This window comes from Perca fluviatilis, chromosome 1 (assembly GCF_010015445.1).
Source record: "Perca fluviatilis chromosome 1, GENO_Pfluv_1.0, whole genome shotgun sequence".
NCBI lineage: Eukaryota > Metazoa > Chordata > Actinopteri > Perciformes > Percidae > Perca > Perca fluviatilis.
The window spans coordinates 6572838-6580337 of NC_053112.1; the positions used below are offsets into that span (position 1 = coordinate 6572838).

General features: G+C 42.0%; 1 protein-coding gene across 1 annotated transcript in view; it reads right to left on the reverse strand.

Annotated features, from left to right (window-relative positions):
* Positions 1-7500, reverse strand: part of spred2a (sprouty related EVH1 domain containing 2a) — a 40957-nt gene that overhangs the window by 32196 nt on the left and 1261 nt on the right. The window lies entirely within an intron of this gene.

The following is a 7500-nucleotide window of genomic DNA, read 5'->3' on the forward strand; positions in this document are numbered from 1 at the left end:
TACAGTACAGTATACCCACTACAATACATTAGACTACACCACTGTGTGAAACCATAAGTCAAGTGAGTTTTGCTGACCTTAGACTGTGACACAGTTAAAACAGACTACACATAAATATTCATGGAGACCCAATTTGGCCCACAAACCGGCAGTTGGACATCCCTGCCCTCAAACAGCCCCGTCCTCCGAGGAAACGATAGTGAAACGGCTGCTTACATCGCTTTAACAGCACACACACGCACGCATATGCACGCACGCATGCACACGCATACACACATGCACGCACACACACACACACACACACACACACACACACACACACACACACACACACACACACAGGCAGGCAGGCACACACACACAGTGTGGGAGCTGACCAGAGCTGCAGATAATAGCCTTTGGTGGTCTGTTTGCGCCATCATGAAAGACAAACACAGTACATAACTACACATAATGCTCCCAAAGGAACACATGTGTTGTCAATCACACACACACACACACACATACACACATACACACACACACACACACACACACACACACACACACACACACACACACACACACACACAACGTCATCATCAGCGTAGAAATGTAGTTTTCTCAGAGGTCTGGATCAGCAGATGGTGTTTGTCTCGTTCTCTGCCAAACTTGTCAATGATCGCTGGCCCGTCAGAAAAAACAGCCACTGCACTTTCTCCAAGTTAGCCGAAACAACAGCTGACCTTCAGCTGGATCGTGTGTCGTCACGATGTTTCAGAATTAGTTTGGTTTGTCACCGGATACGTGCGAAAGGTGAGCGATCTGCAGAGCGTGCTGCACAGATCGGGTCGATCCAGAAATCCATCTTCCATTAGTTGCATCGAGAGCCCGAAACTCAACCTCCAACACCCTCAGCTCCAGGTGAAGGCCGAGCTCAGGAGCCAGCTCCGTTATTAACAACCTAGTTTAGATTTAAGTTATCGATCAGAGAGCGCATCAGATGCTAAAACAATCCCAGGAAGTTACTTATGATTTGGTGGTTTGTAGGTCAAAAAGAGTACATTTTGGAAAGAGTTTTTAGACTTTCAATGACTATGTTTCACCCTGTACTAACGACCTGCTTTACACTGAAATATGTTCTTTGAAATGCTGTTAATATATAGTTTATATGTGCAAAAAACAAACGGAAAGATAGCTTTGCTTGACAGGTAAAAGTCCACATCAGGCTGTGGCGGTGCAGAGATAAGAAGAGTGAAGAAGTTAAGGAGAAAACACAAGACTTTCACCCAGGAAACAGGTGTTCATGTCCTGGAAGAAGTTAAGGAGAAAACACAAGACTTTCACCCAGGAAACAGGTGTTCATGTCCTGAAGAAGTTAAGGAGAAAACACAAGACTTTCACCCAGGAAACAGGTGGTCATGTCCTGGAAGAAGTTAAGGAGAAAACACAAGACTTTCACCCAGGAAACAGGTGTTCATGTCCTGGAAGAAGTTAAGGAGAAAACACAAGACTTTCACCCAGGAAACAGGTGTTCATGTCCTGAAAGAAGTTAAGGAGAAAACACAAGACTTTCACCCAGGAAACAGGTGTTCATGTCCTGAAGAAGTTAAGGAGAAAACACAAGACTTTCACCCAGGAAACAGGTGTTCATGTCCTGGAAGAAGTTCAGGAGAAAACACAAGACTTTCACCCAGGAAACAGGTGTTCATGTCCTGAAGAAGTTAAGGAGAAAACACAAGACTTTCACCCAGGAAACAGGTGTTCATGTCCTGAAGAAGTTAAGGAGAAAACTCAAGACTTTCACCCAGGAAACAGGTGTTCATGTCCTGAAAGAAGTTAAGGAGAAAACACAAGACTTTCACCCAGGAAACAGGTGTTCATGTCCTGGAAGAAGTTAAGTAGAAAACACAAGACTTTCACCCAGGAAACAGGTGTTCATGTCCTGAAGAAGTTAAGGAGAAAACACAAGACTTTCACCCAGGAAACAGGTGTTCATGTCCTGGAAGAAGTTAAGGAGAAAACTCAAGACTTTCACCCAGGAAACAGGTGTTCATGTCCTTGAAACAAGCTACCGCAATCCGATGATTAGCTTGTAACGCTAGTAGCCTAGTTGGGCAGAGGGTAAATCGCTATTTCTACACAACAAACAAGGCTCAAAATAGCACCACACCTCAACGGTAGCATATAACTGTACGTACACACCGCCACCGACTTGAGCTGCAAAAGAAGCTCTGGCCGTCCTGTCAAGGACGCTTGTCAAAAAGTAGGGGGAAGCGTTTTGAGGCTTTGGCCGCTCTGACGTGGCAGCGTTCAACGTTCGATCATGTTCAACACAGGACTGAACAAAAAGCACAAGCAGCCGCTGCACGGCCAACACACTGACACTAGAAACCTTTCATAAATTACATATATAATGGCAGAATGTGTATTGTTTGTTGGCTGCAGCGGTGTCGGTTAGCAGTTAGCTCGCTCGTTAGCCGCTGAACCGCAGCAGAATGCAGGCAGAGCGAGCAGCCAACCAGCTGTTGATCCGTGCAGGACTTCACCGTGAGAGGACTGGTTAGAGACCATGTGACTGTTCAGTAGAAATAACCCAGCCGCGTTAAACTCTCTCCTGCTATGCCTAGAGGAGGTGAAGGCATGGCTGGCTCAAAATTTCCTCTATTTAAATGACGATAAGACCGAGGTCCTTGTTTTCAGCCCGAGCGAAAGGTCCCAGTGTACAAGCCTAGACTTGGGGAGTCTTTCTGCTTTTAAATCTGCAGGAGTGCGGAACCTGGGTGTTCTTGTGGACCAGTCCTTAAAATTTGATAAACATATTTCATCGGTAATCAGCTCTGGTTTCTTCCAACTACGCCTATTGTCTAAAATCAAAGGCTTTCTCACCGCGAGTACTCTGGAAATGGCGGTTCATGCGTTCACCACGTGCCGGCTAGATTACTGCAATTCACTCTACTGTGGTATATCTAGCTCTCAAATTGCCCGTCTTCAGTTAGTTCAAAATGCTGCGGCCAGACTTATTTTTAACTGTCGCAAATATGACCATATCACCCCTATCCTCAAATCTCTACACTGGCTGCCCGTTCAACAGAGAATAGATATCAAAATCCTTCTCTTTGTCTTCAAATCTCTACATAACTTAGCTCCCGTTTACCTATCTGAACTTATTCATCCGTACACTCCTACCAGAAGCCTTAGATCACACGACCAGTTTCTGCTGGTAGCTCCTCGTGCCAGACTAAAGCGGAGAGGGGAGCGCGCTTTTGCGGTGGCAGGGCCTCGTCTGTGGAACAGCCTGCCTTTAGAGATCAGAACGGCCCCCAACCTCGCTATCTTCAAGTCGTTGGTAAAAACCTACTTATTCTCATTAGCATATTGATTTCCTCTTTGATTGGTCCTTCTTTTGTATATTTGAGTCAGTGTTTTAAGGTTGCTCTTAGCTTTGTTGTTTTTATTCCGTGTTTTATGCTTTGTCTTGCTGGTTTTACGTTTTTTATGCTAGCTCTGTAAAGCACTTTGGTCTGTCTAGCGGCTGTTTAAATGTGCTATATAAATAAATGAACTTGACTTGAACTTTAGAGACCATGTGACTGTTTAGAGACCATATGACTGTTTAGAGACCATGTGACTGTTTAGAGACCATGTGACCGGCAGGTACCGTTAACTGGTCCCTATACGCAGACAACGTCATATCCTAAATGGCCGTAATGTAGCGTGTGCACACCGTGCATACACTTTGCTTCTCTCATCTACACGGATGCAGCAGTTCCTATTTTTGCAAAGCATACCTAAATACAAGGAAAAATATGACCTTGTTTTACACAACATTTCCATGAATCATGGATGTGTTGATGACATAAATGGGGAAATATTAGAGGGCTTAAGGAGATGTGATGTTGAACTGCATGTGCCGATGCCACTTAACCCGAATGCCCCAGCAGCAGCAGCAGCAGCAGCAGCACGGGAGAGGAGAGACAGAAGAGCTGCATCGTCTACAGTGAGGTCATCTCGGGCTAATGTTACACTACATTGCAAAAATATCACCATGCGTTCATGACCTCGTGATTCACTGAGAGAGTGAGCGTAGGGCTGCTCCATTATGGAAAAAAATATATAATCACGATTATTTCGGTCAATATTGAAATCACGATAATTTAACACGATTACTCGTTGACTTCTGGAAAGATGTTGCAGTTATTGAACTTCAAAAAACAGTGGAAAAAGTTACATAAATCAACAGTAAAAAAGTTTTTTTAAAAAACTGTGATATTTGCCTTGATACTTTTCCTATTTAAACTTTATTTTTTCATTCAGAACGCAAGAGAAAATAAGAGTTTACTTTGCAAAACGTGATGAGGTAAATAATATTTTTTCTCAATTATTCTGTTTTTGTGATCACTGGGAGCCTAAATCATGATCACGATTACATTTAGATTAATTGCACAGCCCTAGGAGTGAGCCCAAAACATCGGTAAAGTATGTTATTGTGACATTTCTTTATTTACATTTTGTCAAAAAGAAAAATCGATAGCAAACAGTCGATGTCCTCGGCTGTGAACCGCTCCTGGCGTGCGCCCACGGATGTATTAAGAGCGTGCGCCTAGCAAATCCGCCATTATACCATGCAAACCGCCTAGCGTGCAACCACCGTAACATTTCCGTTCGTAACTTACGCGAAACGGAGAACTAACTCTCTGAACGAGTCTTTCTAAAAAACTCCGGCCAGAGTGGAGATTAGTGAAATCTTCGTTTGCACGAAAACTGAGACAAACGGAGGTTTAGGCAGCCGAGAGAGAGAGGAAGAGGAAGTGATTGGTTGCTGTTGTTGCTATTTTCTGGGATTCTCATTGGCTAACGTGGGCTTGAGCTTCTCGTTTACACTGCCACCTACAGGTCTGGCGTGCTCTTGGCTGCATTGACAGCATATATATATATATATATATATATATATATATATATATATATATATATATATATATATATATATCCCTTATATATATATATAAGGGATATATATATATATATCCCCAACACAAGGATTATGTACTTCTGTTTACTTTGTTGAGAATTGCTCTCTAAACAAGGGTTAATACAGCACCTTAGTTCTTGTTTGTACAGCATTTTGGTCAGCTTAAACTGTTTAAATGTGTTCTAGAAATAAACTTTACTTACTTACTTTACAAGAAACAGGGTTTAGAGAGCAATTCTCAACAAAGTAAACGAGTACAACATCTCTTGTGTTGTCCTTCAGGTCTCTGGGACCCGAAGGACAACACAAGGGTAAATATATATATATATATATATATATATATATATATATATACACTGGTACGTGTAAACGAACAGTTTTCTGAAAACTGACAGCTGTGCACGATGTTATTTTAGAAAACGGAGAGGTTGAAATGTCTGTTTATGAAAATAGCCGGCCACATGGAAACGTAGCAGGAGATAACGCTCTGATTGGTTTATTGCACGTTAGGCCCAAACCACACCTATGGGGCGGCTGTGGCTCAGTGGTAGAGAGGTCGCCTGCCAATCGGAAGGAAAAGAACACAGGGAAAGGCTTCAGTAACACGAAAACACGGGAAAAAAACGACAAAACCACGCTTAGGAAAACAATAAAAGGTTAGGTTTAGGAAAGAAACATTGGGGAATCCAAAAATAACACACCACGTGGCTGTGGCTAAGTGGTAGAGAGGCCGCCTGCCAATCGGAAGGTTGGTGGTTCGATCCCTGGCCCTGCAGTTCCATGCCGAAGTGTCCTTGGGCAAGACACTGAACCCCGAGTTGCCTCCGATGCTGCTCTATCGAGTGTAAATGTGTGTGAATGTTCACCTCACACACAGCCTTGGCCACAGTGTATGAATGTGTGTGAATGGTGAATGGTTCTTGTACTGTGTTAAAGAGCTTTGAGTAGTCGTTAAGACTAGAAAAAGCGCTATATAAAAACAGTCCATTTACATTTAATGTAGCTACTACAGACCAACGCATTTTAGATTTGCGTCGGGCGCAAGGGTCATATTTTCCCGCCGGTATCATAGCAACAGCGCCTGAGATCCGCCCACAAAGCTACTTGCGTTTCAGATCGTTAAAATAGGGCCCTGTGAGCGCACAGCAGACAGTTTATTAAAGAGATAGATTATAAAGACAGTAGCGTTCGTGTATACAGTACAGGCCAAAAGTTTGGACACACCTTCTCATTCAATGTGTTTCCTTTTTATTTTCATGACTATTTACATTGTAGATTCTCACTGAAGGCATCAAAACTATGAATGAACACATATGGAATTATGTACTTAACAAAAAAGTGTGAAATAACTGAAAACATGTCTTATATTTTAGATTCTTCAAAGTAGCCACCCTTTGCTTTTTTTGATAACTCTGCAAACCCTTGGTGTTCTCTCAATGAGCTTCATGAGGTAGTCACCTGAAATGGTTTTACCTTCACAGGTGTGCTTTGTCAGGGTTAATTAGTGGAAGTTTTTCCCTTATTAATAAAAAAGCAAAGGGTGGCTACTTTGAAGAATCTAAAATATAAGACATGTTTTCAGTTATTTCACACTTTTTTGTTAAGTACATAATTCCATATGTGTTCATTCATAGTTTTGATGCCTTCAGTGAGAATCTACAATGTAAATAGTCATGAAAATAAAAAGGAAACACATTGAATGAGAAGGTGTGTCCAAACTTTTGGCCTGTACTGTACATGCGAGCACCATCTTGGGAAAACAGTCATGACTGTGTCTGTCAAATCTGACCTGTTTTCAAAGTTGTTTTTTTTATAAAAGAAATATGGGTTTCTGTCCTAACCGAGTTGCCTGAAAATAATTGTCTAAATGGTTTCAAAACAGCATCCTGAATGAACTTTGACATAACTCTCAGCATCCTCTGATCTTTAACTGTTAGTCAAAATAACTCAAAAATTAGGTATGATGTCATAGGGCTGGGCGATATGGAGAAAATCAGATATCACGATATTCTTGACCAAATACCTCGATATCGATATTGCGGCGATATTCTAGGGTTGACTATTGGTGCTTTAACAAAATATCTTCACACTTAGATTTTAGATAAATAATCATCAGTAATGTGGATGTAATGACTAAGTCAGGAAAAGGCAAATAATAGAAGAGCTACAACAGTCCGGTAAGTTCAGGAAAGTACATCACTTTACTGTGATGCAGCCTTTAAAACCAGGAAAAGACACTTATGTCATATCACGATATTACGATATCCAAAATCTAAGACGATATCTAGTCTCGTATCATGATATTGATATAATATCCATATATTGCCCAGCCCTATGATGTCATATACATTAGGTTTATTGAACATGGACTTGCATTGAAAGCTGGAAAGGCCAACTGGTGGAAGAACTGGTCCCTTCCTCTGGTTTTAATAACTGAAGGACAACATGTCAACATGCCATTCATAAAGAAATGTTGGGATGTTGCATGTGGGTCCCTGCAGTGGCCGAACACGTTTCTCCTTCCTGTCACATCTCTCCGACCTCAGCCG